Source organism: Lathyrus oleraceus, chromosome 2, assembly GCF_024323335.1.
Source record: "Lathyrus oleraceus cultivar Zhongwan6 chromosome 2, CAAS_Psat_ZW6_1.0, whole genome shotgun sequence".
NCBI lineage: Eukaryota > Viridiplantae > Streptophyta > Magnoliopsida > Fabales > Fabaceae > Lathyrus > Lathyrus oleraceus.
In genome coordinates, this window is record NC_066580.1 from 307,079,458 (window position 1) to 307,087,276 (window position 7,819).

The window sequence follows — 7,819 nt, forward strand, 5'->3', positions numbered from 1 at the left end:
CCTCCATGAGTCCCAAAAATCAAGATAATGTCAAGCTAGGAAGGTGGTTCATGGTGGTTGACTAGAGGAAGTCAACTGGTCAAAACTGGGGTTCCCTAGACCCTATCTCCTACAATTGTTGTCATATGAAAATGATTCCAAGAGAAAAGTTACTCAAAATGAAATTCCAAACAACTTTTATGTTGAAGTCTAGAGTTAGTGTTTCTTGGAAAGTCATGTTTTATGGTGAAAAATTATAGGTCATTTTGTCTGAACCCTAGTTTAGAGGTCAACTTCCCAAGACCATAACTTGCTCAATTTTTATGATATGAAAGAAATTCAAATTGCATGATCAAATTCAAGATGTCTACTTAAACTTTTACGTTTTGAGGGAGTGCAAATTCAACTTGCAAATGCAGGTACCAAGAGGAAACATTATAGGTCATTTTGGGCCAATACCATTGAACAAGTGATTTTCCTCAACTTCTAAAATGCATAACTCCTTCATGCCAAATCCAAATTGAAGAGGTTTGAAATAGATACAACTTTTATGAAGGAATTTTTCTCATTTGAAGTCCATAGAAAAAGTTATTCAAGGTGGAAGAAGTGAACATTTGACTTGGGACTTAGAAAATTTTCAAATATGTTTGATTTCCCAAACTTACACCTCAAAATTTTTCATGATCCAAGCTTCAAATGAAAAGGTGTTCAACATGAAAGTTGTTCCCCTTGGTCTCACCTTTCTAAAAAGTCCACGATCATCTTATTTGGCTAAAGTATGAGGGACTTGCGCATGAGTGTTAGTTAAAGGACCATTTGGATAATTTCAACTTCCATTTCTCATACACATTTGCATGGCCTTCCAACATGGTTTCAGCATGATTAACATTCAATTATGGATCAGATCACATCATCTCATGGGCCTAGCACACGCTTATGCAACCATGCAAAGTAGAATTTCAAAATTTGCCAAATTTGGAAGTGTGAAAAAATCAATCTCATGGCCTATAAATAAGACCCTCATTGCTCAGAATTAAGGATCTCATGCCCAAGCTTTGAACCTGCAACCTCAAACCCACACCATTGAAGGATAAACTTGAAGATTTTCTTTGAAAATAGAGTTTCAATTCTCCATCTGTTTTGAGATTGAAACTCCAAGAGTCCATCCCTTTCCTTGATCTGTTTCACTTCTATCAAGCATCTGAAGCAAGGCCAAACATTATTGAAAGCAAAATCATATCAATCTAAAGCTCCATTGAAGGTGATTTTTCAGAATTTTCATCTCTTCGATTCTCCCTCAATTCTTCACCATTCTTGTTGATTTTTGGTTGTCTGAAGTCCTATCAATGTAGGCAAGAAGATTGAGTTGCTTTGAGGTCAAATCGAAGCAACTCATTTCATGATCCTCAAAATTCAAATCCCTGTATCTTTTTATATACTTGGAATTGGACAAAATTGAGGCCAGATTCGTGCTCCTGAGCATTTTTCCTTCAAATTAGTGTATTCATTTTTCATTTTTCATAAGGTTTGAGTTGGACCAGTCCGATGGTCCTCAACGGAGAAGATGACCGGAGCTAGGGCTCCGCTGGTGCGTTGGATCAATCCAGGCCATCTGATCCATTTGAATTGTTTTAATCTTATGTGTTGCTTTAGATTACCATGTGTGTACACGCATTGACTTGGGAACATGATGGAGCATGCATTTTCACCATCTTATCTGCCACCTCAATTAATGAGGAAGATCAGATGACTTTTTTTTTTTTGAATTTCTGATTATTTTATTTAATCCCTTATTTTTAATTAATTCATATCAATTTCATTTTTAATCCAAAAAAAAGGGACTTTCACCAGAAAATTTCAAATATTTTCCTCTTTCATTTTTTGAATTAAAATTATTTTTTGGATTAATTTTGATATTTTTCATGATTTAATTGTTTTTGTTCATATTTTTAATTGTTTAAAAATACTTCTGACTTTTCAAAAATTATAATTTTTTTTGTCCAAGGCCCTTTGACCTTGTTTGACCTATGATAAATCTCTTGGCCATTTGTTTGGTGTTTTGAAGAGGTTTTAGGTTTTTGATCAAACATAATTTAATTTAAATGTATTTTAATTTGATTTTTAATTGATTAATTATGTAGAATTTGTGTTGAGCTGTTTTTATTGACTTGTGAAGTTTGACTATGTGTTTGGGCCTTGGTTAAGGTTGATTTGACTTTTGTTGGATTAAAATCATTGGATTTAGGGGATTGATGAAATGTACATTTCATCTCCCAAAATGAATGAATGATTTTAATTTGATAAAATTCCTCCCACCATCAATTTGCGTTTGTCTCATCTCCCCTCCCTCTTCAATCCCATTCTATCCCACCCCTTTCAGTGACCAATCAAGTCTCAATATCCTAAGGCTGATTGGTTCATTAATAACTTCTTGTTAGATGAACCAATACAAGTATGGATGAGATTAGGTTCATCCTTTGATCATTTTCTTTTTGTGTGTGGCATGTTTTAGGAGTATGGTTCATTATACCATATCTCTAACATGCATTAACACCAAGATTTGTATTGCCCGGTGTCGCATTACGCGAAAAACCGGCAGGAAAATGAAACAACAGAGCCGCCACCGTGCGTTATTTATCCCAAAGGCGGGAAAGGAAATGCTCGAAGTAAACCTGGAAAGGAATGGTCTCGCGACCAAAGATTGATGGGATCGGGAGTCGGTTATGCGAAGGGAAGGTATTAGCACCCCTACGCATCCGTCGTACTCGACGGGATCCACGCTCAGAAAGGATAGAAAGAAGGTTGCTAAAAGACTGCTCAAAACTTCACACACGCTGGAAACAAACACATATGAAAGACGGGAGAAACGGGACTCGGCAGGATATCGCATCCTGGGCCTACGTAGTTTGTTCGCACAAACATCAGAGTCGACGTAGTTCGGGGACAGGGGAAACGTGCTCGCTAGGATGTCGCATCCTATGCATACGTATCTTCTCTTACCAGAGAAAGAATCAGAGCACTCGTAGCTCGGCTAACGCACGCCAAACAAAACACAAACAGAAAACCGACCGCCAATCGCTGGACTTATGTCAGACTCCCCACAAACAGGCAAACATGGAAACCAAATCCCAATCGCTGGACTTACATCAGACTCCGAACCAACAAACACACACAGGAAACCAACTGCCAATCGCTGGACTTACGTCAAACTCCAACAAGCAAACAAGACACAGGAAACCAACTGCCAATCGCTGGACTTACGTCAGACTCTAACACAACACAAAGGGTTGAAAAAGAAAAAGGGTGCCCGGAGAGATCAGCTCATCTCCTGCCTACGTACCTCATCTGGTATGAGGATCAGGGCGACGTAGTTCCCCTTAACAGGGAAAGAACTTCTAACCTAACCAGAGACAAGGGAGATAACAAGCTACTATGGAGACTACGAATCGAGCCTAGAAGTTGTCATGCATACGATCCCTATGTTGAGGTCTCTATCCTAACTTGCACAGGAAGCGAGCTAGCTGTCGCATCTCGAAAAATACGATTCCTCGCGATGGTCGCGGAAAAATATTATGTTCGAACAGAGTCGCTACCGAACTTTATTTATCCCAATGAAGGAATAGGAAAATATCGATAAAACCTTTTAAAAACAGAATAATGGTCGTCGCAACCATATTCGGGTTCGGGAGTCGATTACGCAAGGGGAAGGTATTAGCACCCCTCACGTCCGTTGTACTCAACGGGAACCTTTTAGTCTAATTTGCTATTTGAATGTTAGTTAAATGTTATCCGCTTTCTTCGAGTGATTAGAGTTGATGATAGATATGGATGAAGACCTCAGGAGGGGGAAAAGGGGAGGTTTGTTATTAGTGTGCTCGCGAAGATACGACAATCTCCTGCCTACGTATCCTTTTGGCGCAATAAGGAAATCAGAGCATTCGTAGTTCAGGCGAACTACGGTTTTTGGTGTGTTTTATGAACGACTGTGTAGATCGCGTTCTAAAGGCTAAACGCTGGCTTGTCTACTCTCGGCGGAGGCTTAAGCATTAGTTTGTTGTGCGCATTAGAAAGGATTGACAGTGTTCTTTTTGAAAAGGGTTTCGGTCACACGGGGGTGACAAGTTGAATTGATGTGTTTGGGTGTTTTGTTTGGTTTGTGAAAATAGTCTGAATTTATTCGATTGTGTTTTAATTTGATGACGAAGATTCGAGCAATGTGGCGTACGCCAATTATTCGAATAATCGAGAGATAATGAAGCGGATGCTCATTATTCTCCTTTTCATTCAAGGATTAATTATTAAAATAAAGCTTTTAGAATTTATAATTAATTGAGGGAGTAATTTTAGTTTTAATGAGTTTTGGGGTTTTAATTAAATGACAAAAATTCGAGCAATATGGCGTACGCCAATTATTCGAATAATCGAGAGATAATGGAGCGGATGCTCATTAATCTCCTTTTCATTTAAAGATTAATTATTTAAAATAGAGACTTTTAGAATAATTAAATTGGGGAAATGACTTTAATTTTAAAAGTTTTTAAGGTTTTTAATTAAATGACGAAAATTCGAGCAATATGGCATACGCAAATTATTCGAATAATCGAGAGATAATAAAGCGGAAGCTTACTATTCTCCTTTTCATTCAAAATTAATTTAAATAATGCTTTTAGGATTTGTAATTAATTTGAGAAAATAATTTTAATTTTATAGAGTTTTTAGGGTGTTAATTAAATGACAAAAATTCGAGCAATATGGCATACGCCAATTATTCGAATAATCGAGAGATAATAAAGCGGAAGCTTATTAATCTCCTTTTCATTTAAATATTAATTATTAAAAAAACTTTAGAATTTAATTAATCAATTTGGGGAATATATTAATTTTATAGAGTTTTTTAGGGTTTTAATTGAATGACGAAAATTCGAGCAATATGGCGTACGCCAATTATTCGGATAGTCGAGAGATAGTAAAGCGGAAGCTTACTATTCTCCTTTTCATTCAAAATTAATTTAAATAATTTGGGAGAGTATATTATGTTGAATTAGGAGTAATATGTTTTGAGAAAGATTATTCGGTATCGGACTTAAATCGAATTCTTCTTAGGGAAAAAATGAATTATTTGCTCATCCTAATAATTGACCTTCTATTTAGTTGATTATCTAACAAAATAAATAAATAAAATACAAATCAACGACAATAATCTAACTTATGTTGATAAAATATTTTTTTCTACTACATTTAATTATAATCATTATGTTATTCTAATATTTAAATAAAAATGAAAAGTAAATAAACTATAAGTTGGGGTATGGAAGGAAAACAGGGGGTAAGGCCTCGGAAAAACGGATTACACTATATTAACAATGGGCCATAAGGCCCATGACCTATCACACAAAAACAATCAGTTAATGAAATGGATAAATAAAACAAAATGGGCCTTAAGCCCAATCTCACTTAAATGCCAGCCAAAGAAAACATGGGAATCGAAGGAGCAGCTGTACAGCTGCCCTAACCGTGTGACTTCGCAGGCCTTCGGTATTCCCATCTGTATTGGTAATGAGAAAATGCATGTCCCTTGAAAAAACTCCCCAACCGTCATTTGCATTAATTGGTACATAAATATTATTAACTCTGTTTAACAGTACTAAAATGTCTTTTTAAACTTTGATAACCTTTTTTCTTTTATCAAAACAAACTAAAGAAACATTTCTAAACCAGATTCCTCAAGAACTCTCTAAACCAAACATGGAGGGCATCACAAATCGAGTACACGCATAAAAACAAACGATCACCCTAAATCCCAAATTTCCCAAGTTGAAACCTATCATTCAATCTGATGGTATATTCAAAGCAGGAATCGCATCAAGCTTACTCATTCAACCAATATCAAGTTATTCATGCATTACGGTAAAAGTAGAAACACCGATTCAATATTGAGCGAATAACAAACATGTCAGAGATTTCAGCATGAAATGAGTAAATGTGGAAGAAGAAATACCGACGGAAGGAAATCTGAAGCTTTCGACTTCTTGAACTCCGCTGACTCTTCGAGCGAAAATCTCTCCAAGTCCCCGGTAAGCTCCGTTCTGTTTCTTTTCTCGCCTTTCTTCGTTTTCCTTCACTGACTTCGGGGTATCTTGGCTTTGTAGTGGCTTCAGCTCAGTTTTCTCAAAGTTCTAATGATGAACTTTGAGCGAACTTTGGGAGTATTGAGCTTTGGTGAATGGGTGTGAGGGAAATCTCAGCAGAGTAACGGTGCCAGGATTAGGTTACTTTTCCGATGACTCTCACCATCTATCTATAGAGCCTTCTCCTAGGATCCTCAAATCATGAGCTGTCAAATCTATCCAAAATCATTCCGTTAGAGAGGAATTTTTCGCTAGATTTTGTGGGGACCAAAGGTATGTGAGTCATTTCCTCGTTTTGTCTGTAGCAAAATCCACCAAAAAGTGTGGTCCTGTATTAGCTCTATTTTACTGCTGTGAAATACTTGCGTGCTTGTGGTAAAATCTCGGTTTTTACTGTCCTTTAACTCTGAGTTCTTTCACAGGTTTTGGTTAACTGATGCGAAGAGGAGAAGTTACCACTGATGTACTGCAGGATATTGCCATGAATTCACACATTGATGTAGGGTGGCTAACTCTTCATGTTGCCATTGATATGAGGACTTTATAAACAATTTAACTTGTGATATTTGTTGGCTGCTTAATGACATTTTCATGACACTTTGGTTTATGCAGGTAACGTGATGCTATTGCACTCTCATTAAGCTGTTACGCAGTCCATGCCGGTCTGTTGTGGATTTGTTGGTTCGGCAAGGCTCCTGTAACTCCATCTCGGCAGGTTTATTCGTACTGGAATTGTTCCTTATTGTTGGTTATGTCTGTCCGCACGATAATGATGTCTCTACTTGATTACAACTTGTTTTGCTACCAGTGAACCGGTTTCTTTCAGGAAGGGTAAGATGAATCAACTATGGCCCTTCTAGTTTTCTTTTTCAATCTCTAATAACCTGTATCATAATTTATTCCTTTTCTGCAATTTCAGAATTTGAAGCTTGGGAATTAATATGACCAACTTCTGCTTGCGATTTCTTGTGACCTGCTTCGATGTGCCATTGACATTTTAGCTTGGTATAACTAACAACTTTGATCTATTTATCCTGCATGGAATCCGGTACAATATGCTTATCACTATAACCTTGCTCTCACTTATTCATGATTTTACTTCTGATCAAACTGCTGTGGTACCATTCAGGCATTGCAAAACTTGTGTCCTGCATGTTCTTTGGCTCATTTGTGATATGCAAGTTGCAGCTGGCCTACTGGCGGGTCTAGCTCCCTGATAGCTAATTTTGGTTTACACACAGATGGTATGGTTAACTCTCATCACAGTCCCGTGATAGCATTTCCTTACACCGTTTTAATCATGACGAGCTATGTGCAATGGCGGTTTTTATTGGCTTTCCTCTATGTACACCTGCAGTTGATTCACAATCTCAGTCCTTGTCATTGACAGCTAGCCAACAATGGCCTGAAAGCCAAGCGATATCCCACAAAGATTGTTGAGACCTCCTGGTCCAGTCTGTGGAAACCGTAGTAACAGGTTTTATTATGTACCCTTTGTCTTGATGTGTGTATTGAATTTGTAGCAGGTCTGTTATAAGGAAATGACAGGCTTCTAAACAACATGCTTCACGTTGCACACATCCAATGGCTGTTCTTAGCAAGTATCTTCATCTTGCACTTGTCATGTTCACTTTTTGATGCACCTCTGGACTGTGCCGTTCCTTAACTTTGTGATCTTACTGTATTGCTACAGGTATAGACTATTTGCAGCT

The 7,819-nt window shown here is 37.4% G+C and overlaps 1 long non-coding RNA gene across 1 annotated transcript; it reads left to right on the forward strand.

Moving 5' to 3' along the window:
• Nucleotides 1-5,775: 5,775 nt before the first annotated feature.
• LOC127119245 (uncharacterized) lies at nt 5,776-7,315 on the forward strand. Its single transcript, XR_007802729.1, has 4 exons — nt 5,776-6,053; nt 6,129-6,380; nt 6,530-6,606; nt 6,720-7,315. It is a non-coding gene; the product is annotated as an uncharacterized LOC127119245 (long non-coding RNA).
• Nucleotides 7,316-7,819: the final 504 nt, after the last annotated feature.